At 44.9% G+C, this 26,221-nt stretch overlaps 1 protein-coding gene across 3 annotated transcripts in view; it reads right to left on the reverse strand.

Annotated features, from left to right (window-relative positions):
* The window catches only part of LOC143776042 (hyaluronidase-1-like), an 85,768-nt gene that overhangs the window by 28,004 nt on the left and 31,543 nt on the right, over nt 1-26,221 (reverse strand). For 2 of the 3 annotated variants that reach the window (XM_077264933.1, XM_077264934.1), the window contains exon 2: nt 4,929-5,065. The exons of the other annotated variant lie outside the window; for it this stretch is intronic. The gene's annotated coding sequence lies outside the window, so the exon portion shown is untranslated. The remainder of the gene's footprint in view (nt 1-4,928; nt 5,066-26,221) is intronic. 3 annotated transcript variants of the gene reach the window in all.

The raw sequence follows: 26,221 nt of genomic DNA on the forward strand, positions 1-26,221 counted from the left end.
CCTGGCTGTAAGTTCCCTAAGGGCCGACTTTTCAATCTGTCTGTGCCAGAGCATGCCGCCATGCGGAGTTATGTTAAGGAGTCTTTGGAGAAGGGGCATATTCGGCCGTCTTCATCACCATTGGGAGCGGGATTCTTTTTTGTTGCCAAGAAGGATGGCTCCTTGAGACCCTGTATTGATTATCGCCTTCTTAATAAGATCACGGTCAAATTCCAATACCCCTTACCTTTGCTTTCTGATTTGTTTGCTCGGATTAAGGGGGCTGGTTGGTTTACTAAGATTGACCTTTGAGGGGCATATAATCTTGTTCGTATTAAACAGGGTGACGAATGGAAAACAGCATTTAATACGCCCGAAGGCCATTTTGAATACCTTGTGATGCCTTTCGGGCTCTCTAATGCTCCTTCTGTATTTCAGTCCTTCATGCATGATATTTTCCGCAATTATCTTGATAAATTCATGATTGTGTATTTGGATGATATTTTGATTTTTTCCGATGATTGGGAGTCTCATGTGAAGCAGGTCAGGATGGTGTTCCAGATCCTTCGTGATAATGCTTTATTTGTGAAGGGGTCTAAGTGCCTATTTGGAATTCAGAAGGTCTCTTTTTTGGGTTTTATTTTTTCTCCATCGTCTATAGAAATGGATCCTGTTAAGGTCCAAGCCATTAATGACTGGATTCAACCCACATCTGTGAAGAGCCTACAGAAATATTTGGGCTTTGCTAATTTTTATCGCCGTTTCATTGCCAACTTTTCCAGTGTGGTTAAGTGTTGTGAACTGTGTTTCGGGGCTCCCTCTGGTGGTCACTAACGGTATTGTGTTAGGTATGTCTTGTTGCAGGCCTGAGCTCCAGCTGTGTCGTTAAGCAGCGGGTGTTTCCTATTTGAGTCTCCTCTGGACTCAGTCTCTTGCCTGGCATCGTTGTATCCAGACCTATTTGGTCTCCTCCGGATTCCTTTCAGTCTGCCTCATGCAAGAAAAGCTAAGTCTGTTTTGTACAATTTGGATCGTTTGCATTATTCAGTGTTTTTGTCCAGCTTGCTTTACATTTGATTTTTGACTCGCTGGAAGCCCTAGGGGGCTGATATTCTCCCTCCACACCGTCAGTCGGTGTGGGGGTTCTTGAATGTTCAGCGTGGATGTTTTGTAGGGTTTTCTGCTAACCGCATAGTCCACTATCTATTTTCTGCTATCTAGACTATTGGGCCTCACTTTGCTGAATCTAGTTCATCTCTACGTTTGTGTTTTCCTCTTGCCTCACCGTTATTATTTGTTGGGGGCTTTCTATATCTTTGGGGTTCAATTTCTCTGGAGGCAAGCGAGGTCTTATTTTTTCCCTCTAGGGGTAGTCAGTTCTCCGGCTGGCTCGAGACGTCTAGAACCAACGTAGGCACGTTCACCGGCTACTTTTAGTTGTTTGTGTCAGGATCAGGTATGCGGTTAGCCCAGTTTCCACCTCCCTAGAGCAGTATTTATATTTTTGCTATCTTGCCGGAATATCAGAGATCCTCTGCCATTGGGATCATAAAAGTTAAGCCCCTGACCGATTTGACTAAGAAAGGCGCTGATGTGACGAATTGGTCCTCTGCGGCTGTTGAGGCCTTTCAGGAGCTTAAATGCCGATTTACTTCTGCCCCTGTGTTGCGTCAGCCGGATGTTTCTCTTCCTTTTCAGGTTGAGGTTGACGCTTCTGAGATTGGGGCAGGGGCCGTTTTGTCTCAGAGGAGTTCTGATGGTTCTTTGATGAAACCGTGTGCTTTTTTTTCCAGAAAGTTTTCGCCTGCGGAGCGCAGTTATGATGTCGGCAATCGTGAGTTGTTGGCTATGAAGTGGGCATTTGAGGAGTGGCGACATTGGCTTGAGGGAGCCAAGCACCGCGTTGTGGTCTTGACCGATCATAAGAATCTGATTTACCTCGAGTCGGCCAAGCGGCTGAACCCTAGACAGGCTCGATGGTCCCTGTTTTTCTCCCGTTTTGATTTTGTGGTCTCGTATCTTCCGTGATCTAAGAATGTTAAGGCTGATGCCCTCTCTAGGAGTTTTTTGCCTGATTCTCCTGGAGTCCTTGAGCCGGTTGGCATTCTTAAGGAAGGGGTGATTCTTTCTGCCATCTCCCCTGATTTACGGCGGGTGCTTCAGGATTTTCAGGCTGATAAACCTGACCGCTGTCCAGTGGGGAAGCTGTTTGTTCCTGATAGATGGACAAGTAAGGTAATTTCTGAGGTTCATTGTTCGGTGTTGGCTGGTCATCCTGGGATTTTTGGTACCAGAGATTTGGTTGCTAGGTCCTTTTGGTGGCCTTCCTTGTCGCGGGATGTGCGTTCTTTTGTGCAGTCCTGTGGGACTTGTGCCCGGGCCAAGCCTTGCTGTTCCCGCGCTAGTGGGTTGCTTTTGCCTTTGCCGGTCCCTGAGAGGCCTTGGACGCATATTTCCATGGATTTTATTTCGAATCTTCCTGTTTCCCAGAAGATGTCTGTTATCTGGGTGGTTTGTGATCGGTTCTCTAAAATGGTCCATTTGGTACCTTTGCCTAAATTGCCTTCCTCCTCTGATTTGGTTCCATTGTTTTTTCAGCATGTGGTTCGTTTGCATGGCATTCCGGAGAATGTTGTGTCTGACAGAGGTTCCCAGTTTGTTTCTAGGTTTTGGCGGGCCTTTTGTGCTAGGATGAGCATTGATTTGTCTTTTTCTTCGGCGTTCCATCCTCAGACAAATGGCCAAACTGAGCGAACTAATCAGACCTTGGAAACCTATTTGAGATGCTTTGTGTCTGCTGACCAGGATGATTGGGTGGCTTTCTTGCCGTTGGCTGAGTTTACCCTTAATAATCGGGCTAGTTCGGCTACTTTGATTTCCCCTTTCTTTTGTAATTTTGGTTTTCATCCTCGTTTTTCTTTGGGGCAGGTTGAGCCTTCTGATTGTCCTGGTGTGGATTCCGTGATGGACAGGTTACAGCAGATTTGGACTCATGTGGTAGACAATTTGACGTTGTCTCAGGAAAAGGCTCAACGTTTTGCTAACCACCGTCGGTGTGTTGGTCCCCGGCTTCGGGTGGGGGATTTAGTCTGGTTATCTTCTCGTCATGTTCCTATGAAGGTTTCTTCCCCTAAGTTCAAGCCTCGGTTTATTGGTCCTTATAAGATTTCTGAGATTATCAATCCGGTATCTTTTCGTTTGGCCCTTCCAGCCTCTTTTGCCATCCATAATGTTTTCCATAGATCTTTGTTACGGAGATATGTGGTGCCCGTTGTTCCCTCTGTTGATCCTCCTGCCCCGGTGTTGATTGATGGGGAGTTGGAGTATGTGGTGGAGAAAATTTTGGATTCTCGTTTTTCGAGGCGGAGGCTTCAGTATCTTGTCAAGTGGAAGGGTTATGGCCAGGAAGATAATTCTTGGGTTGTTGCCTCCGATGTCCATGCCGCCGATTTGGTTCGTGCTTTTCACTTGGCTCGTCCTGAACGGCCTGGGGGCTCTGGTGAGGGTTCGGTGACCCTTCCTCAAGGGGGGGGTACTGTTGTGAATTCCGCTCTTGGGCTCCCTCCGGTGGTTGTAAGTGGCCCTTTTGTGAGTTCTGCTCTTGGGCTCCCTCCGGTGGTTTTAAGTGGTACGGCTGCTCCTTGGATTTAGCAGTCAGAAGCTGCTTCCACTGATCGTCTATTCTGGCTCGGCTATATAGCCTGGCTCTATCCTTCAGCCAGTGCCAGTTGCCAATGGTTCCTGGTTGGATTCACATCTCTGCTTGGATTTCCCTGATATTCTGACCAGTTCAGCAAAGATAAGTCCTTGCTTGTTCTTTTGCTGTCCACATATTGTGGACTTAATCGTTCAGCACATTCTATGTTTTTTCTTGTCCAGCTTGTCAGTATGGATTTATACAGTTAAGCTGGAAGCTCTGGGAAGCAGATTTACCCTCCACACCTTTAGTCAGGTGTGGAGATTTTTGTAAACTCTGTGGTGGATTTTTCTAGTTTTTTTAATACTGACCGCACAGTATTCTGTCCTGTTCTATCTATCTAGCTAGACTGGCCTCCTTTGCTACATCCTGGTTTCATTCTGCGTATGTCATTTCCCTCTCCACTCACAGTCAATATTTGTGGGGGGTTGCCTATCCTTTGGGGATTTTCTCTGAGGCAAGATAGCTTTCCTTTTTCTATCTTTAGGGGTAATTAGTCCTCCAGCTGTGATGAGGTGTCTAGGGAGTGACAGGAACATCCCACGGCTACTTCTAGTGTTGTGTTAAGCTCAGGAACTGCGGTTAGTACAGGTACCACCTCCTCCAGAGCTCGTCCCATGTTGCTCCTAAACCACCAGTTCATAACATACGTCCTAATTTGTTCACCAGTAATTCATTTTTTTGCACATGGTTCTCCATGATCTCCAATAAATATGCCATGGATGTAATCCTTTTAAACATAGAATTTTTGCAGTTGGAGATTAGAAACTTACAAGATGGTATTGGAGAGTTAGAGCATAAAATTCAAGTGCACCTAAAAGTGGAAGAATGGACTGTGTTTAAGGAGAGAATTGATGTTAATGTAGATAAATTACATAGAACATATCCGGGTGAAGTGTCACTGGATGCACAGCTGATAATTGATTTAAACGAAAATTATCCTTAGAAACATTATTTTAACAGGTTTACATAGTCAACGCGTTTCGAGGTTAGCGCAGGACCTCTTCATCAGGACACAAACCTGACTAGGACTTAATCAGGACTGGGCTTTTATCTGTTGCTAATGACTATTTATTACAGACATGGACAATCCAATAGGAAACCATGGTAATGCAAAAGGACGAGGAGGCAAGCGTCACCATCGTCAGCAGAAAAGGTAAACAATAGAAAAACAGATCCCAGCTACAAAGACAAGCGACACTAAAAAGAAAGGAGCAGAACTAGTAGTAAATATATCCAAATAGGTAATTACTGACTCACAAATCTCTGTACTTAGTAAGGGTTTATCCTTTAGCCCATGTACTCATGTGAATTGGTTCCAACTTCAAATTGACCTGGAACAGTTTTTCAGATCAATCAAATTAAAAGAATGGTTCAATATTTTCAAATCTGTGGAAAAAGTAAAAATAAGTGAATTTGATCTATCCCAAGTAGCATTGAGAACTAAAAGTTGTTTTGTTTCCCCAACGAATTCAGAAGCCATAGATGCATACATAAAAGCTGTTAAACAGGACATAGAAACTCTAAAAAATAAAGTGGGAGATGGTTATACACGCCCTAATCTTACTGAGGAAGAATTTAAGGCATTAAATTAACTTGTCCATGACGATGACATTATAATCAAACACGCGGATAAGGGTGGGGTTGTTGTCATCATGGACAAGGATAAATATACAGTATCTTAGAAGTTAACAGACAATTAAGTGATGGGGATGGGGATCAGAGACTGGATGGGGATCCCAAATTCCAGGTTTTAAAGCTCATTAAGAAATGTCTACAGGAAGCACTAAATGTGCAAATTATTGACCAAGATCTGTTGGATTACTTATTAGTAGAGAACCCAAGAACACCGGTACAGTATATTATCCCGAAAATATATAAGTCTCTAGAAAACCCACTGGGATGTCTAATTGTTGTGAATTCCGTTCTTGGGCTCCCTCCTGTGGTTATGAATGGTACTTTTGGGAGTTCTGCCCTTGGGCTCCCTCTGGTGGTTTTGAGTGGAACTGCTGCTCCTGGAGTTTGGCCTGGCAGCTGACTTCACTAATCGGCTCCCTTGGCCTTGTGTTGTGAAATTGGATTTTGGGCTCCCCCGGTGGCCACTGGTGGAATTGAACTGGTGTGCATCATCCTCTCTGTTCACCTGTTTCCATCAGGATGTGGGAGTCGCTATTTAGCCTTGCTCCTCTGTCACTTCCATGCCGGTCAACATTGTAATCAGAAGCCTTTCTGTGCATGTTCCTGCTGCTAGACAACTCCCAGCTAAGTTGGACTTAGTCCTTGTTTGTTTTTGCATTTTGTTCCAGTTCACAGCTGTAGTTTCGTTTCTGTGTCTGGAAAGCTCTTGTGATCTGAAATTGCCACTCTGATGTTATGAGTTAATACTAGAGTCTTAAAGTAATTTCAGGATGGTATTTTGATAGGGTTTTCAGCTGACCATGAAAGTGCCCTTTCTGTCTTCCTGCTATCTAGTAAGCGGACCTCAATTTTGCTAAACCTATTTTCATACTACGTTTGTCATTTCATCTAAAATCACCGCCAATATTTGTGGGGGCCTCTGTCTGCCTTTCGGGGAAATTTCTCTAGAGGGTAGCCAGGACTATATTTTCCTCTGCCAGGATTAGTTAGTCCTCCGGCCGGCGCTGGGCGTCTAGGGATAAAACGCAGGCTACGCTACCCGGCTACTGTTAGTTGTGCGGCAGGTTTAGTTCATGGTCAGTTTAGTTTCCATCCTTCCAAGAGCTAGTTCGTATGTTTGCTGGGCTATGTTCTCTTGCCATTGAGAACCATAACAGTTTGACCGGCCTAAAGGGTTAAATTAATTGACAGAGAAAGGAGAGAAAAGAGAAGTCTGCTGAAGATTTTTTTTTTTTTTTTTCCTCTCAGTTCTGAGTGTGCTTGTAATTGAATCTCTTGCAAGTCTGCCTATATTGCAGCCTTTCTCTCTCTCTCTCTCCTTCTAATCCTGGAATGGCTCTGTGTTCACCTGTTTAAAATGGATATTCAGAGTTTAGCTGCAGGTTTGAATAATCTCACCACGAAAGTTCAAAACTTACAAGATTTTGTTGTTCATGTTCCTATATCTGAACCTAGAATTCCTTTGCCTGAATTTTTCTCGGGGAATAGATCTTGCTTTCAAAATTTCAAAAATAATTGCAAGTTGTTTTTGTCCCTGAAATCTCGCTCTGCTGGAGATCCTGCTCAGCAGGTCAGGATTGTGATTTCTTTGCTCCGGGGCGACCCTCAGGATTGGGCTTTTGCATTGGCTCCAGGGGATCCTGCGTTGCTCAATGTGGATGCGTTTTTTCTGGCCTTGGGGTTGCTTTATGAGGAACCTCAGTTAGAACTTCAGGCGGAAAAGGCCTTGATGTCCCTATCTCAGGGGCAAGACGAAGCTGAAATATACTGCCAGAAATTCCGTAAATGGGCTGTGCTTACTCAGTGGAATGAGTGCGCCCTGGCGGCGAATTTCAGAGAGGGTCTCTCTGATGCCATTAAGGATGTTATGGTGGGGTTCCCTGTGCCTGCGGGTCTGAATGAGTCCATGACAATGGCTATCCAGATCGATAGGCGTCTGCGGGAGCGCAAACCTGTGCACCATTTGGCGGTGTCTACTGAGAAGACGCCAGAGAATATGCAATGTGATAGAATTCTGTCCAGAAGTGAACGGCAGAATTTTAGACGAAAAAATGGGTTGTGCTTCTATTGCGGTGATTCAACTCATGTTATATCAGCATGCTCTAAGCGTACTAAGAAGCTTGATAAGTCTGTTTCAATTGGCACTTTACAGTCTAAGTTTATTCTATCTGTGACCCTGATTTGTTCTTTATCATCTATTACCGCGGATGCCTATGTCGACTCTGGCGCCGCTTTGAGTCTTATGGATTGGTCCTTTGCCAAACGCTGTGGGTATGATTTGGAGCCTCTTGAAACTCCTATACCCCTGAAGGGGATTGACTCCACCCCATTGGCTAGCAATAAACCACAATACTGGACACAAGTAACTATGCGGATTAATCCGGATCACCAGGAGATTATTCGCTTTCTTGTGCTGTATAACCTACATGATGTGTTGGTGCTTGGATTGCCATGGCTGCAATCTCATAACCCAGTCCTTGACTGGAAAGCTATGTCTGTGTTAAGCTGGGGATGTAAGGGGACGCATGGGGACGTACCTGTGGTTTCCATTTCATCATCTATTCCCTCTGAGATTCCTGAATTCTTGACTGAATATCGTGACGTTTTTGAAGAACCTAAGCTTGGTTCATTACCTCCGCACCGGGAGTGCGATTGTGCCATAGATTTGATTCCGGGTAGTAAATACCCTAAGGGTCGTTTATTTAATCTGTCTGTGCCTGAACATGCTGCTATGCGAGAATATATAAAGGAGTCCTTGGAAAAGGGACATATTTGTCCTTCGTCATCTCCCTTAGGAGCCGGTTTTTTCTTTGTGGCTAAGAAAGATGGCTCTTTAAGGCCGTGCATTGATTATCGGCTTTTGAATAAAATCACGGTTAAATATCAATATCCGTTGCCACTGCTGACTGATTTGTTTGCTCGCATAAAGGGGGCCAAGTGGTTCTCTAAGATAGATCTCCGTGGGGCGTATAATTTGGTGCGAATTAAGCAGGGGGATGAGTGGAAAACCGCATTTAATACGCCCGAGGGCCACTTTGAGTATTTGGTGATGCCTTTTGGTCTTTCAAATGCCCCTTCAGTCTTTCAGTCCTTTATGCATGACATTTTCCGTGATTATTTGGATAAATTTATGATTGTGTATCTGGATGATATTTTTATTTTTTCGGATGACTGGGACTCTCATGTCCAGCAGGTCAGGAGGGTTTTTCAGGTTTTGCGGTCTAATTCCTTGTGTGTGAAGGGTTCTAAGTGCGTTTTTGGGGTTCAAAAGATTTCCTTTTTGGGATATATTTTTTCCCCCTCTTCCATCGAGATGGATCCTGTCAAGGTTCAGGCTATTTGTGATTGGACGCAACCCTCTTCTCTTAAGAGTCTTCAGAAATTTTTGGGCTTTGCTAACTTTTATCGTCGATTTATTGCTGGTTTTTCTGATGTTGTTAAACCATTGACTGATTTGACTAAGAAGGGTGCTGATGTTGCTGATTGGTCCCCTGCTGCTGTGGAGGCCTTTCGGGAGCTTAAGCGCCGCTTTTCTTCCGCCCCTGTGTTGCGTCAGCCTGATGTTGCTCTTCCTTTTCAGGTTGAGGTCGACGCTTCTGAAATCGGAGCTGGGGCGGTTTTGTCGCAGAGAAGTTCCGATTGCTCCGTGATGAGACCTTGTGCTTTTTTCTCGCGTAAATTTTCGCCCGCCGAGCGGAATTATGATGTTGGGAATCGGGAGCTTTTGGCCATGAAGTGGGCTTTTGAGGAGTGGCGTCATTGGCTTGAGGGGGCTAGACATCAGGTGGTGGTATTGACTGACCACAAAAATCTAATTTATCTTGAGTCCGCCAGACGCCTGAATCCTAGACAGGCGCGCTGGTCGTTGTTTTTCTCTCGGTTTAATTTTGTGGTGTCCTACCTGCCGGGTTCTAAGAATGTTAAGGCGGATGCCCTTTCTAGGAGTTTTGAGCCTGACTCCCCTGGTAATTCTGAACCTACAGGTATCCTTAAGGATGGAGTGATATTGTCTGCCGTTTCTCCAGACCTGCGGCGGGCCTTGCAGGAGTTTCAGGCGGATAGACCTGATCGTTGCCCACCTGGTAGACTGTTTGTTCCTGATGATTGGACCAGTAAAGTCATTTCTGAGGTTCATTCTTCTGCGTTGGCAGGTCATCCTGGAATCTTTGGTACCAGGGATTTGGTGGCAAGGTCCTTCTGGTGGCCTTCCCTGTCTCGAGATGTGCGAGGCTTCGTGCAGTCTTGTGACGTTTGTGCTCGGGCCAAGCCTTGTTGTTCTCGGGCTAGTGGATTGTTGTTGCCCTTGCCTATCCCGAAGAGGCCCTGGACGCACATCTCGATGGATTTTATTTCGGATCTTCCTGTTTCTCAGAAGATGTCTGTCATCTGGGTGGTGTGTGATCGTTTCTCTAAGATGGTCCATTTGGTTCCCCTGCCTAAGTTGCCTTCTTCTTCCGAGTTGGTTCCTCTGTTTTTTCAAAATGTGGTCCGTTTGCATGGTATTCCGGAGAATATCGTTTCTGACAGAGGTACCCAATTCGTGTCTAGATTTTGGCGAGCATTCTGTGCTAGGATGGGCATAGATTTGTCTTTCTCATCTGCTTTCCATCCTCAGACTAATGGCCAGACCGAGCGGACGAATCAGACCTTGGAGACATATTTGAGGTGTTTTGTGTCTGCAGATCAGGATGATTGGGTTGCTTTTTTGCCTTTAGCGGAGTTTGCCCTCAATAATCGGGCCAGCTCTGCCACCTTGGTGTCTCCCTTTTTCTGTAATTCGGGGTTTCATCCTCGATTTTCTTCTGGTCAGGTGGAATCTTCGGATTGTCCTGGAGTGGATGCTGTGGTGGAGAGGTTGCATCAGATTTGGGGGCAGGTAGTGGACAATTTGAAGTTGTCCCAGGAGAAGACTCAGCTTTTTGCCAACCGCCGGCGTCGGGTTGGTCCTCGGCTTTGTGTTGGGGACTTGGTGTGGTTGTCTTCTCGTTTTGTCCCTATGAGGGTTTCTTCTCCCAAGTTTAAGCCTCGGTTCATCGGCCCGTACAAGATATTGGAGATTCTTAACCCTGTGTCCTTCCGTTTGGACCTCCCTGCATCTTTTTCTATTCATAATGTTTTTCATCGGTCATTATTGCGCAGGTATGAGGTACCGGTTGTGCCTTCCGTTGAGCCTCCTGCTCCGATGTTGGTTGAGGGCGAGTTGGAGTACGTTGTGGAAAAAATCTTGGACTCCCGTGTTTCCAGACGGAGACTCCAGTATCTGGTCAAATGGAAGGGATACGGTCAGGAGGATAATTCTTGGGTGACTGCCTCTGATGTTCATGCCTCCGATTTGGTCCGTGCCTTTCATAGGGCTCATCCTGATCGCCCTGGTGGTTCTGGTGAGGGTTCGGTGCCCCCTCCTTGAGGGGGGGGTACTGTTGTGAAATTGGATTTTGGGCTCCCCCGGTGGCCACTGGTGGAATTGAACTGGTGTGCATCATCCTCTCTGTTCACCTGTTTCCATCAGGATGTGGGAGTCGCTATTTAGCCTTGCTCCTCTGTCACTTCCATGCCGGTCATCATTGTAATCAGAAGCCTTTCTGTGCATGTTCCTGCTGCTAGACAACTCCCAGCTAAGTTGGACTTTAGTCCTTGTTTGTTTTTGCATTTTGTTCCAGTTCACAGCTGTAGTTTCGTTTCTGTGTCTGGAAAGCTCTTGTGATCTGAAATTGCCACTCTGATGTTATGAGTTAATACTAGAGTCTTAAAGTAATTTCAGGATGTGTTTTGATAGGGTTTTCAGCTGACCATGAAAGTGCTCTTTCTGTCTTCCTGCTATCTAGTAAGCGGACCTCAATTTTGCTAAACCTATTTTCATACTACGTTTGTCATTTCATCTAAAATCACCGCCAATATTTGTGGGGGCCTCTGTCTGCCTTTCGGGGAAATTTCTCTAGAGGTGAGCCAGGACTATATTTTCCTCTGCCAGGATTAGTTAGTCCTCCGGCCGGCGCTGGGCGTCTAGGGATAAAACGCAGGCTACGCTACCCGGCTACTGTTAGTTGTGTGGCAGGTTTAGTTCATGGTCAGTTTAGTTTCCATCCTTCCAAGAGCTAGTTCTTATGTTTGCTGGGCTATGTTCTCTTGCCATTGAGAACCATAACAGGATCCATTTTAATCAGGTGAAATCAGAACCATTCAAGGATTAGAAGGAGAGAGAGACGAAGGCTGCAGTAAGCAGAGATGCAAGTGAATCAACTAATGAGCAAACTCAGAAAAAAAAAAAAAATTCTCTGCAGACTTCTTTTCTCTCCTTTCTTCTGCCAATTATTTTAACTCTTGGCCGGCCAAACTGTCATGGTTCTCAATGGCAAGAGACCGTAGTAAAGCATACAAAAGGACTAGCTCTTGGAAAATGGGAACTCGAGCTGACTGTGAGCTAAACCTACCGCACAACTAACAGTGGCCGGGTAGCGTGCCTACGTTTTATCCCTAGACGCCCAGCGCCAGCCGGAGAACTGACTGACCCTAGCAGAGGAAAATACAGACCTGGCTTACCTCTAGAGAAATTTTCCCCAAAAGGCAGACAGTAGCCCCCACATATATTGTCGGTGATTTTAGAGGAAAATGACATACGAAGTATGAAGATAGGTTTAGCAAATTGAGGTCCGCTTACTAGATAGTAGGAAGACAGAAAAGGGAACTTCACAGTCAGCTGAAAACCCTTTCAATACACCATCCTGAAATTACTTTAAGACTCTAATATCAACTCATGACACCAGAGTGGCAATTTCAGCTCACAAGAGCTTCCAGCCTCAGAAATATTCAAAAACAGAGAACTGGAACAAAAATGCAAAACAATCTTAGGACTACAAGTCCAACTTAGCTGATAGTAGTCTAGGAGCAGGAACATGCAACAGAAAGGCTTCTGGTAACATTGTTGGCCGGCATAGAAATGACTGAGGAGCAAGGCTAAATAGAAACTCCCACATCCTGATGGAAACAGGTGAACAGAGGAGATGAAGCACACAAGTTCAGTACCACCAGTAACCACCGGGGGAGCCCAGAAACCAAATTCACAACATTGGAGTATTCCGGGGAGCTTAAAGGTAACCAGTGCTAGGGTGTTCATTATAAGTCACTGGAGAATTGGAGGTGGGAGGGTAAAAGCCCTCCTCTTGTGCTTGCTGTCCTCCATTAGGGTGTGGAGACAACCTCTTATGCTGTCGTGGAAGGTTCCTAGAAACCGAATTACCGGTAAGTCTAATTCTATTTTTCTAGTTGTTATTTTTGATTCAATAAGATTGTTATTCATTACTGTTCCTGTCATGGATCGTCAACCAATATTAATGAATATGAACGAATAAATTATCTAATATATACTCTAAGCTGGTCGCTCTGTGCTGATTTGGGTGGTCTGTGTTATGGATAGATACATATACCCATATTTGCCTTTATGGACACATTGGAAGTGGTATGGGTGCCTGAGAAGGCTTCATAACTAGTGTTGAGCATTCCGATGCTGCAAGTATCGGGTATCGGCCGATACTTGCTGTATCGGAATTCCGATACCGGGATTCCGATACTCTTGTGGTATCGGGTATCGGGTATCGCAACAACATTAATGTTAAAATGTGTAAAAGAGAGAATTAAAATAAAAAATATCGCTATACTCACCTGTCCGACGCAGCCGGGACTTCAGCGAGGGAACCGGCAGCGTTGTTTGTTTAAAATTCGCGCTATTACTTGGTTACGTGAATTCCCGGCTTGTGATTGGTCAGGTCGGCCACGTTGCCGGGACGCGGACCAATCACAGCAAGCCGTGACGAAATTACGTCACGGCTTGCTGTGATTGGTCCGCGTCCCGGCAATATGGCCGCCCTGACCAATCACAAGCCGTGACGTCACAGGAGGCTGGACACGCGCCCATTTTAAAATGAGCGCGTCCAGCCTCCCGGCTTGTGATTGGTTGACCGCGGCGCAACCAATCACAAGCCGTGACGTCACGGGAGGCTGGACACGCGCCCATTTTAAAATGAGCGCGTCCAGCCTCCCGGCTTGTGATTGGTTGACCGCGGCGCAACCAATCACAAGCCGTGACGTCACGGGAGGCTGGACACGCGCCCATTTTAAAATGAGCGCGTGTCCAGCCTCCCGTGACGTCACGGCTTGTGATTGGTCAGGGCGGCCATATTGCCGGGACGCGGACCAATCACAGCAAGCCGTGACGTAATTTCGTCACGGCTTGCTGTGATTGGTCCGCGTCCCGGCAACATGGCCGACCTGACCAATCACAAGCCGGGAATTCACGTAACCAAGTAATAGCGCGAATTTTAAACAAACAACGCTGCCGGTTCCCTCGCTGAAGTCCCGGCTGCGTCGGAGAGGTGAGTATAGCGATATTTTTTATTTTAATTCTTTCTTTTACACATTTATATGGTTCCCAGGGCCTGAAGGAGAGTTTCCTCTCCTTCAGACCCTGGGAACCATCAGGAATACCGTCCGATACATGAGTCCCATTGACTTGTATTGGTATCGGGTATCGGTATCGGATTGGATCCGATATTTTGCCGGTATCGGCCGATACTTTCCGATACCGATACTTTCAAGTATCGGACGGTATCGCTCAACACTATTCATAACTCCATTTGGGATCCATTGGTATCTGGAAGTATCCCCTTAAAGGGGACTGTCTGGAATGCCAGGGTAAGGGTAGATACCTGTATCTTTATTCTCACAGTATCCCATTCAGGAATAATCTATATAACCTGTTTGCCACCCATATAAGAATTATTGGTAATAAGTATATTATAACTCCTATATCATTATGCATAAAAACAAGAAGATTTGAACTGTGGTTATAAAATGCAATGTAATAATGAACAATGGTGGTAGTGAAGTGGTTAAGTTGCAGATTCTGGCAAGATAACCAATGCGCAGGCGCACTGAAGTGATGGGGCTATACTTACTAAGCATGGCACGGACTTGTCCGCATTGTATTTGTGCACATGTGCAGGTGAAACTCGCCGCTTCCATACTACTATTGGCTGGCCAACTGTGACACACTTATGACGCACACAGTAAGTGACTAAGAGATGCTGAATTCGGCTCTTATGGCGCCCTCAACGTGGAGTATAGCAATGAACATCTGGTGAGGGAATTCAATAAATATTTGCACAGATGCACTAAATGAATCATTATGAGTAATTTATTCATTTTTGAGAGTACTGTACATGTGTATTATGCACTTTATGGCACAAGCACTTTGGAGTAATGTATTGTTACTTTGTGTATTGCACCTGGGATGTAATCATGTAATTAATTGCATTTTTTTATGAAGATTGTTGTAAATTGATACATTTGTAACTACCCCTATATATATCTGTTTGTATGATGAATTCACTGCTTGAAAAAGGCTCAGTGTGAGCCAAAAATCTCGCCACGCTATGTGGGTCTGAATAAAAATCCACTTTTTCACCCAAAACTATATGAAGTGCTGCCTTCCCTTTCTCGGTTTATGCTTTTTTGGCAAGTATTTGATGAATTTCTGGGGAGGACTGTGCGCCTGATGTTGTAATATTGTGCCATTCTAATTTTTATATATATATATATATATATATATATATACAGAGACTTTAACCAAACGTGGTCCTGTGTCTACCTTGAGGAGCAGCTAAGTGAGCCAACCTTCCTCAAGCTGTGTTTCGGATGCGGACAACATTCCAGGAACACGGGTAGTAGCGGTGGATAAACTGTATTGCCTGGGTGAAGGCAGCTACAGGGTTGGAACAGCGGTCGGACAAAATGGAGGACCTACTCAAGAACCTGATCCTGAGCCAACAGCAGCAGCACCAGGTATAGCAGGAGACTAATAAACTCCTGATGCAGCAGATTCAACAACAACAAAGGCAGATGAAACTCCTGGTGAGAGATGTCTGTAGCAGAGAAACCGCCTCTCCACTACATCAAGGTGATGACCTCAGGGGATGATATAGAGGCATTTTTTACTGTGTTTGAGCGGGTGGCGAAGTGTGAGAAGCTACCACCAGAGCAGTGGGCATAGATACTGGCCCCCTATTTGACTAGTGAGCCCCAGAAGACCTATTATGATTTGACATTACAGGATGCCTAGATATATGCCAAGTTGAAAACAGAGATATTGGCACTCTCAGAAGTCACTGTCTCTCTCAGAGTCCAAAGGGTTAATCACTGGGCGTATTATGGTGATAAATATCCCCTCTCACAAATGTTTGACTTGTTGCATTTGGTCCAGAAATGGTTGCAGCCAGAGCCCTCCACTCCAGCCCAGATGGTTGAACAGGTGATCATGGACCAGTTTGTTCACTCCCTCCCCAGGCCGGTGCAGACCTGGGATGCTCAGGGAGACTCGCAGAATGAGGATGACTTGGTGGGCCTCGTAGAAAGGTACCAGGTGGTCGAATGATCCCTAAGGAAGCCGGTGGGTAGTACATCTCAATACTGGGGTACCCAGTGGGAACCCGAGTCCCAAAAGAAGGGTAACAGAGCCAACACTGGGGGAAAGTCCAAGGTCCCCTGGAGTTGCTGATATGGCTACCAAAAGCCTCTGGTAAAGACCTGATCTGCTGGCGGTGTCATGGTCCTGGGCACATAGTGGCCATGTCCTATATCTTCTGAGCAGATGGACTGCAGCCTAGGCAGGCACTACTCGTATTATGCCTACCCAGCCTGCGGTGTGGACTATCAGCCCGGAGATGAGCCGCAGTCAGTGTCAGGACTCTTGGATGCTGATAAGGGCCACGCTTCCCCACCAGTTGATCACAGGGAAACATGTGGACGTCCGCTGTATCCACGGGGATGCCAGGGGTCTCCAGTGTCTCAGGCAGGAGTCAGCCCAACCCTGATGAATCCCCGTTGCAGTCGGAGGTAGAAGAGTTCCCTTTGTGTGTCCTAGCTGGTGATGAGGACGAACTGGTGACCAGTGAGGCCGAGGTTCCTGAGCCGGGGGTTTCTGAGGAAAATTTTGGGACTGCTCAAATGCGGGATCTTACCCTAAAAGAGGCCTTTAAAAATGTGTCTGTGATTGATGGGGATGGCCGGGACTGACACCAGTTACCCACACTTTGCAGTCAATAGCGAATTGTTGTATCAAGTGACTACACTGAGGGGAGGTGAAATAGTGGAGCAGCTGTTGGTTCCAGGGCCATACCGGAGGGTTCTAGACATGGCCCATGTGCATGTTTTGAGGGGAAATAGGGGGTGGAGAAAACACATGAGAGAATATTGCAGAGGGTCTATTGGCCATTCTGTGTTGAGCCTAGGTGTTATTGAGGAGTCAAAGAGCGGCTGGTGAGTGGCGCTTCTGTAATGGTTACAGGAAGCTCACTGAGGTGTCCAAATTTGACACATTTCTGATGCCCCGAGTCGATAAGCTTACTGAGAGGCTAGGTTCAACCAGGTACATCACCACCCTGCCAGAAGTACTGGCAAATTCTCCTGTTTCCAAGTGCCAAGGAGAAGACAGCCTTTTCTACACCTGATGGTTGCTTTCAATATACTGTACCTGAATGTCATTCTGACTACAAGGAGCACCAGCTACCTTCCAGAGGGCTATGAACTGGATACTAGTCCCAAACAAGAAGTACACTAACTTGAACAACATTGTGATCTTAAGCCTGGATTGGGGAAGTCACCTGCAGATGGTCCAGGCAGTACACGATGCCATAAGGAAAACGGGGTTTACCATAAACCCAAACCAGTACGCCCTTGAGAAAGAGGAGGCGAAGTACTTGGGCTACATCATTGGAATGGGCGAGATAAAGCCGCAAATAGACAAAGCGGAGGCGATCCAAAAGTGGCCACAGCTGGTCTCCAAAAAACAGGTTAGGGAATTTCTGGGAAATGTGGGATATTACCGTCGATTTATCCCAAACTTTGCCATGATAGCTGCCCCCTGACTGATCTTCTCAAGGGCACAAGGGCACAAAGTTGACGATGATCAAATGGTCCTCTGAAGCAGAGCTTTCCAGGAGTTGAAGCTCGTTCTGTCCGACAACCTGTTTTGGTCGCAACAGACTTCAAGAGGGAGTTTTTGCTCCAGACGGATGCCTCCGAAGTTGGTTTAGGAGCTGTGCTGTCCCAGGAAATAGATGGCGATGAACACCCAGTCCTGTTCCTGAGTAGCAAACTCTCCTCCTGTGAGAAGAACTATCCCATTGTGGAGAAAGAGTGCTTCTCCATCAAGTGGGAAATAGACACCCTGAGATATTACCTGTTATGTCAGGGTCACATTTGTGAGTTCAATGTGAGAAACTTGCACGAGTCTATCGCGTCTACTGAAGCTGTCCCGATGCGCGCGATGCTGCCGCCAGCTTCCGTTCCCTGTGATGCATTGCAAAATAATCCAGATAATTTAGCAGTTTCGCAAGACCGCTAAGTCATCTGGGTAATTTCGCAATGCATCACTGGGAACGGAAGCTGGCGGCAGCATCGCACGCATCGGTGGACGGCGGAAGGTGAGAATAGCACAATTTTTTATTTTTTTATTATTTTTAACATTATATCTTTTTACTATTGATGTTGCATAGGCAGCATCAATAGTAAAAAGTTGGTCAGGGATGGGGTGACACACTGGCACTGACTTGAGGAGAGTAGGGAGGGGCCTGGAGGCGGACTGTGCCCGTCGCTGATAGGTCGCGGCCAGCCGGCCGCAACCAATCAGGGACGCGGGATTTCCATGACAGACAAACAGACGGAAGTGACCCTTAGACGATTATATAGATAGATATGTATGTGTATATATATATTATATTATATTAGTGCCTTGCAAAAGTATTCGGTTCCCTGGAACTTTTCAACTATTCCCACAAATCATGCTTCAAACATAAAGATACAAAATGTAAATTTTGGGTAAAGAATCAACAACAAGTGGAACACAATTGTGAAGTTGAACGAAATTTATTGGTTATTTTAAATTTTTTGGGAAAATCAAAAACTGAAAAGTGGGGCATGCAATATTATTCGGCCCCTTTAACTTAATGTTTTGTTGCGCCACCTTTTGCTGCGATTACAGCTGCAAGTCGCTTGGGGTATGTCTCTATCAGTTTTGTACATCGAAAGACTGAAATTCTTGCCCATTATTCCTTGGCAAATAGCTCGAGCTCAGTGAGGTTTGATGGAGATCATTTGTGAACAGCAGTTTTCAGCTCTTTCCACAGATTCTCGATTGGATTGAGATCTGGACTTTGACTTGGCCATTCTAACACCTGGATACGTTTATTTGTGAACCATTCCATTGTTGATTTTTCTTCATGTTTGGGATCATTGTCTTGTTGGAAGACAAATCTCCGTCCCAGTCTCAGGTCTTTTGCAGACTCCAACAGGTTTTCTTCAAGAATGGTCCTGTATTTGGCTCCGTCCATCTTCCCATCAATTTTAACCATCTTTCCTGTCCCTGCTGAAGAAAAGCAGGCCCAAACCATGATGCTGCCACCACCATGTTTGACAGTGGGGATGGTGAGTTCAGGGTGATGAGCTGTGTTGCCTTTACGCCAAACATATTGTTTGGCATTGTTGCCGAAAAGTTTGATTTTGGTTTCATCTGACCAGAGCACCTTCTTCCACATGTTTGGTGTGTCTCCCAGGTGGCTTGTTGTAAACTTTAAACAACACTTTTTATGGATATCTTTGAGAAATGGCTTTCTTCTTGCACTCTTCCATAAAGGCCAGATTTGTGCAGTGTACGACTGATTGTTGTCCTATGGACAGATTGTGCCACCTCAGCTATAGATCTCTGCAGTTCATCCAGAGTGATCATGGGCTTCTTGGCTGCATCTCTGATCAATCTTTTGAGAGGAAAGTTTAGAGGGACGGCCGGGTCTTGGTAGATTTGCAGTGGCATGATACTCCTTCCATTTCAATATGATCGCTTACACAGTGCTCTTTGGGATGTTTAAAGTTTTGGAAATCATTTTGTATCCAAATCCAGCTTTAAACTTCTCCACAACAGTATCACAGACCTGCCTGTTGTGTTCCTTGGTCTTCATGATGCTCTCTGTGCTTCAAACAGAACACTATCACAGAGCAGGTGCATTTATACAGAGACTTGATTACACACAGCTGGATTATATTTATCATTATTAGGCATTTAGGACATTGATTATTCAGAGATCCACAATGAACTTCTGGAGTGAGTTTACTGCACTGAAAGTAAAGGGGCCGAATAATATTGCATGCCCCACTTTTCAGTTTTTGAATTTCCACAAAAATTTAAAATAACCAATAAATTTCGTTCAACTTCAGAATTGTGTTCCACTTGTTTTTGATTTTTCACCAAAAATTTACATTTGGTATTTTTATGTTTGAAACATGATATGTGGGAAAAGGTTGAAAAATTCCAGGGAGCCGAATAGTTTTGCTAGGCACTGTATATAGTGTGTGATGCAGTCCTCTAGCTGCTGGATCAGGGACCTATCAGTCCATTGTCTGTCTGATCTCATATCAGCAAATCCAAGATGGTTAACATGAAAACCCCATTAGAAAACCTTTTATTAAAAAAAAGTTGAGGATGAATATATATGCAACAAATTTTAATTTTTTGTTTGTCCTTGGGTACCAATGGTGTTTTCCCAGTCACTTATGACTAAAGTGAAAAAAGGCAAAAATTCACAAGAAAGTTTGCTTTTGTGTTCAGGACATTAACCCCTTCACCCCCGGAGCTTTTTCCATTTTTTCATTTTCGTTTTTCGCTCCCCTCCTTCCCAGAGCCATAACTTTTTCCATCAATTTGGCCATGTGAGGGCTTCTTTTTTGCGGGACGAGTTGTACTTTTGAACGACATCATTGGTTTTACCATGTCGTGTACTAGAAAACGGGAAAAAAATTCCAAGTGCAGTGAAATTTCAAAAAAAGTGCAATCCCACACTTGTTTTTTGCTTGGCTATTTTGCTAGGTTCACTAAATGCTAAAACTGACCTGCCACTATGATTCTCCAGGTCCGTACGAGTTCATAGACACCTAACATGACTAGGTTATTTTTCACCTAAGTGGTGAAAAAAAATTCCAAACTTTGCAAAAAAAAAAAAATTGCGCCATTTTCCGATACTCGTAGCGTCTCCATTTTTCGTGATCTGGGGTCAGGTGAGGGCTTATTTTTTGCATGCCGAGCTGGCGTTTTTAATGATAGCATTTTGGTGCAGATACGTTCTTTTGATCGCCCGTTATTGCATTTTAATGCAATATCGTGGCGACCAAAAAAACGTAATTCTGTCGTTTCGATTTTTTTTCTCATTACGCCATTTAGCGATCAGGTTAACGCTTTTTTTTATTGATAGATCGGGCGATTCTGAACGCGGCGATACCAAATATGTGTAGGTTTGATTTTTTTTTTATTGATTTATTTTGATTGGGGCGAAAGGGGGTGATTTAAACTTTTATATTTTTTTTATTTTTTTCACATTTTTTTTACTTTTTTTTTCACTTTTGCCATGCTTCTATAGCCTCCATGGGAGGCTAGAAGCAGGCACAACCCGATCGGCTCTGCTATGTAGCAGCGATCATAAGATCGCTGCTACACAGCAGAATTGCAGGTGTGCTGTGAGCGCCGACCACAGGGTGGCGCTCACAGCTACCGAGGATCAGTAACCATAGAGGTCTCAAGGACCTCTATGGTTACCTTCCTGACACATCGCCGACCCCCGATCATGTGACAGGGGTCGGCGATGATGTCATTTCCGGCCGCCCGGCCGGATGTGGTAGTTAAATGCCGCTGTCTGCGTTTGACAGCGGCATTTAACTAGTTAATGGGCGCGGGCGGATCGCGATTCCGCTCGCGCTCATTGTGCGCACATGTCAGCTGTACAAAACAGCTGACATGTCGCGGCTTTAAGGTGGGCTCGCCGCCGGAGCCCACCTTAAAGCGGGGGTTCTGCCAGCTGACGTACTATTCCGTCAGCTGGCAGAAAGGGGTTAATAATTTGAAATCTAGGTTTTCTCGTACATTAGCAAAACGTGCAACGTTGTGTAGATCGCGAGAAGCTTCCGCAAATGCGAGAACTGTCGATAAAGCAGTGTAAATACAGGATCCTTAATTGTCCATTTCTGTTTGTGTTACAGTTGATACATACCTGCATTTAATTCAGATGGCATCAAGAGGTTGTAAGTAACCAGTGGATGCATTTTGATACATTTGTGGCGAATTCACAAAAACACGAGCTAAAAGATACAATGTGGCGGCATCTTCTAAGATGTGTGAGGCCTACAGAACCTTCTTCGTCATGCCTGTAGGGCAGTATTCCCCAAACTCCAGTCCTCACGGACCCCAACAGGTCTTGTTTTCAGGATTTCCATAGTGCTGCACATGTGAGAGAACTCCTGATACTTCCATCTCCTGCGCAATACTAAGGAAATCCTGAAAACATGACCTGTTGGGGTCCATGAGGACTGGAGTTTGGGAAACACTGCTGTAGGGCATCAAGATAAACCATGTGTGCCTCATTTCACATGTGAATACTGTAAGAGAACTCTTGAGGGTAAGGTAAACAATTTTTGATAGCTAAGATATCAAGATTTTAATTTTTTTAATTTCTCATTACAACTTAAAAGAACTGTTGTTAAAATAAGCGCAAATTTTTTTGCTGCTATAGAAGAACATGTATAATTGTATATCATACAGTTCAATACACTTATATATTTTATTCTCATGTTTAATACCTTACAGGCTGGTACAGAGGAGAAAAAAGGGCAATGAAGTTTGCTGTCCCATGAATTTGGCGAATGCCTACTGAACACGTCAACAACTGTTACTTCTGTATGATGGACCCATCCCGTACCCATTCCTCCAGAAGGAGTTAAGCCATCTTCAGGAGAATGTAGGCTGTCCGAGACTGAGGAATGCAATGCAGATCCAGAATACAGTTTCGAAGAGGAAAGAACACCTTACTACCCTAACCAAAAAGACCTTAACAATCTCATAAGAGACTTAGGTCTCACCAAGTCAAACGCTGAGCTTCTCACGTCCAGGCTCAAACAGTGGAACTTGTTAGACGAAAGTGTCAAAGTAGCTGATCAGAGAAAGTGTCATCAAACTTTTGCCAGCTTCTCCAGTCAGTAAGATAGAATATGCTTCTGCAACAATGTAGCAGGTCTATTCGAAGCTATAGGAATCACGTGCAACTCGAGCAAGTGGTGCCTATTCATAGATAGTTAATCCAGGAGCCTCAAAGCCGTTCTGCTGCATAATGGAAACAAGTACCCGTGTCTGCCTGTGGCGCACTCGGTTCAGCTCAAATAGGACTAGTGTCAAGCTGCTGTTATGTGTCTTGAAGTACAAGGATTATGGCTGGGATGTCATTAGAGACTTCAAAATGGGGGCATTTCTGATCGGCCTACAAGGCGGTTTTACAAAGTTTCCTTGATTTCTTTGCCCTTGGGACAGCCGGGACACCAATCAGCACTATCACAGGCGGGACTGGCCACAGAGGACCGAGCTTTCTGTGGGAAATAATAGAGTGAAGTGGGAGCCATTGGTTGACCGACAGAAAGTGCTGATGCCACCCCTGCACATCAAGTTAGGCCTGATAAAACAGTTTGTCACAGCTCTCGACAAAGAATCGGCCTTCAAGTACCTACAAGATCTCTTTCCTAAGCTGTCTGAGGCAAAGGTAAAAGCTGGTATCTTCGTCGGACCACAAATCAAGCAGATTCTAGAGAACAAAGAATTCATAAAGAAACTGACTGGAAAAGAGAAAGCAGCTTGGAGCTGCTTTGCTGCCGTTGTGCATGGTATCCTGGGCAATCACAAGGATGAGAGATATGTGCAACTGGTTCAGACTCTGATAAAGCACTGTGGAAAAATGGGATGTAGGATGTGTCTCAAAGTACATATCTTGGATGCTCATCTTGACAAATTCAAGGAAAACATGGGGGCTTACTCATAAGAGCAAGGTGAGCGCTTTTATCAGGATATAAAGGACTTTGAACAAGGCTACCAAGGACAGTATAATGAGAACATGATGGGAGAGTATATTTGTGGGTTGATTTGTGAAAGTAATTTGCAGTATAATCATAAATAGACAAAAGCTACTCACTTCTAAACCACTCATGTCATTCTTGGCAAATATTAAACGCATATACAATGTTTTTGTAACTATCAACAACAAAAAAATTATGAACATTTTCGATTTCCCTATACAAATACGTAAAACTGAATATTTCATTGTCCTGGTCACAAAAGCAAAGTCCATAATTAATTAAATAAATTTTTCTTGACATGAGCAACTGGAATATAGCACTTAAAAGCTGGAGACAAAAATTGTGTTACATAGTGAAATAGCCAGATAGAAGAAAATAGAAACAGCAAGTAGGTGAATATAGAAAATCACATATGGGTGCAGGCCCCTGAACATATACTGAGTCTAGACAACAAGACCCCAAATGGGAGAAGGGAAAAAAAGAGGAACAGATGAGCCAGGGGCACTCTTTCTTCTTTAGATATTCTATCTCCCCTTCTTTCTTCGGATTCCCTCCTTGTTTCCATTTTCCTCTTTGGGGTCTTGTTCAGACAAGAGTATTTATTTAGGGTTCGCTGGATACATTCAGAGAGCTATACCCATTTCTGGCCACTATACACACCTACTAACTGGTTCTATTTTCTTCTATTTAGCTCTTTCTCATACATATCAGGGCTGTGCAAGTAGCAGCCCACAGAAAGGGACAGACATAGACCAGAAACCAAGGCATGGGAGCTATTGTGGGTTCTATTATGCAGCGTGGGAGCTAATGATTGGTCATTATACAGCATGGGAGCTATTGCGGGTTCCATTATTGTTAGCACCATGCCGGATCCCTGCTCTGACAAGCAGGATCTCCGGCGTGTTACTTAACTCACCCGCATGGCGGTCGGTTCATCCCTTCCCCATGCTCTGCATGCTCCCAGTACATGTCCTTAGAGCATGTGCGCGTGCGCTCCTGCCCTCTTAAAGGGTCAGAGCGTGCACTTGCTATTTCCTCCCCAGCCAATGGCTGTGGGGCATTATGTATGTAGTGCTTCCTCCCCACTGGGGAGATGCATGAGCAACCTTCCTGTTCTGCAGTCTAAGTTGTGTAAGGTTGCGTACCAGTCCTAGCTGCACTCTGGTGCAGATCTTGCCTGCTGCATTCTGGTGCAGTTCCTGCATGCTGCACTCTGATTGAAACTCTGCCTGCTGCACCATCCAGTCTGTCCTTCTGGGTCCAGCTGCCGAGCATCCGTTGGTCTGTCCTGGAGTGGAACCTGGTGTTCATCGGGAGCCAAGCCTAACCTCACTATCAGAGGCTCTAGTGAACAGTCCGGTGCTTGCTTAGTCATGCCCCTCCAGGCTCTCCATGGTCCAAGGCACAGTGGTTCCACAAACCACATCCATGACAATTATGCAGCATGGGAGCTAATGTGGGGGTCATTATACACCGTTGGAGCTAATGTTTGGTCATTATACACCATGCAAGCTATTGCGGGTTCCATTATGCAGAGTGGGAGCTAATGTGGGGGTCATTATACACAATGGGAACTAATACTTGGTCATTATACACCGTGGGAGCTATTGCAGGTTCCATTATGCAGTGTGAGAGCTACTGCTTGGCCATTATACACCGTGGGAGCTAATGCTTGGTCATTATACACCGTGCAAGCTATTGCGGGTTCCATTATGCAGAGTGGGAGCTAATGTGGTGGTCATTATACAGCGTGGAAGCTAATGCGGGGGTCATTATACACCATGGGAGCTAATGCTTAGTCATTATACAGCATGGATGCTATTTCAGGGGTCATTATACTTTTGTGTGAGCTAATGCTTGGTCATTATACAGCATGGGAACTAATGCTCGGATCATTATACACTGTGGGAGATAATACGGGGGTCATTATACAGCATGGGAGCTAATGCAGGGTTACTATACAGCATGGGAGGTAATGTGGGGAACATTATACAGCATGAAAGCTAATGCGGGAGCCATTATACAGCGTGAAAGCTAATGCAGGAGCCATTATACAGCATGAGAGCTAATGCTCGGGTCATTATACAGCATGGTAGCTAATGCAGGGGTTTCTATACAGCATGGGAGGTAATGCAAGGGCCATTATACATTATGAAGGCTAATGTCAGGCCATCATACAGTGAGGGCCCTATATACAATATGAGACATTTTATACATGTTAGGGGAAAAGTGAACAATTCTATCAGAAAGAATGCCAGCTGTAAGTTACTATCTATAAGGCTACTTTCACACTAGCGTTTTTCTGTAGACGTCCAAATGCGTCGTTTTGTGTAAAAAACGGATGGAACGCATACAGCATTTCGACGGATCCGTCGCGAATCCGCTAAACGGTTCCGTCGAAATACTGTATGCGTTGCATCTGTTGTATCCGTTTTTACCATTCGTTGCATCCGTTTTTACGACGGATCCATTTTTAGAATGGTAGGCTCCCAAATTTGATTGGCTACTGGAAAATATGGAAAACTATATAGTGACTGTTTTTACAGCCCATCTTTGAGGGTTTTAGTTTGTGGCAGAGATGGAAGGAGTACTTGGTAGGATTGCGAGTGTGGTAACTGACGTGATATTTCAGACGAATCGCCTGGATATTATAGTGCGGGAGAATGAGGCGGCAGCAGAAAGACGGAGGATGCTTCTGCAGCAACGTCAACGGAGACGACTCTGGATACATCCGATAAATGAACTACGGATGACCCGGGGTGTCCAGTCCACTCACATTGCGTCGCATTTTCTGCAGCATGTTATTTTTTTTTGTTTGTGGCCATTCCACTGCCTTTTATGTCATTGCTCATATTTAATGTCATGTTACATACTGCTGAAAATACTGCGCTGAAACATTGCGTTGCATTTTCTGCAGCATGTTATTTTTTTTTATTGTTTGTGGTCATTACACTGTTTTACACCTGTTTCATGCAG

The sequence above is a fragment of the Ranitomeya variabilis genome, chromosome 5, assembly GCF_051348905.1.
Source record: "Ranitomeya variabilis isolate aRanVar5 chromosome 5, aRanVar5.hap1, whole genome shotgun sequence".
Taxonomy (NCBI): Eukaryota; Metazoa; Chordata; class Amphibia; order Anura; family Dendrobatidae; genus Ranitomeya; species Ranitomeya variabilis.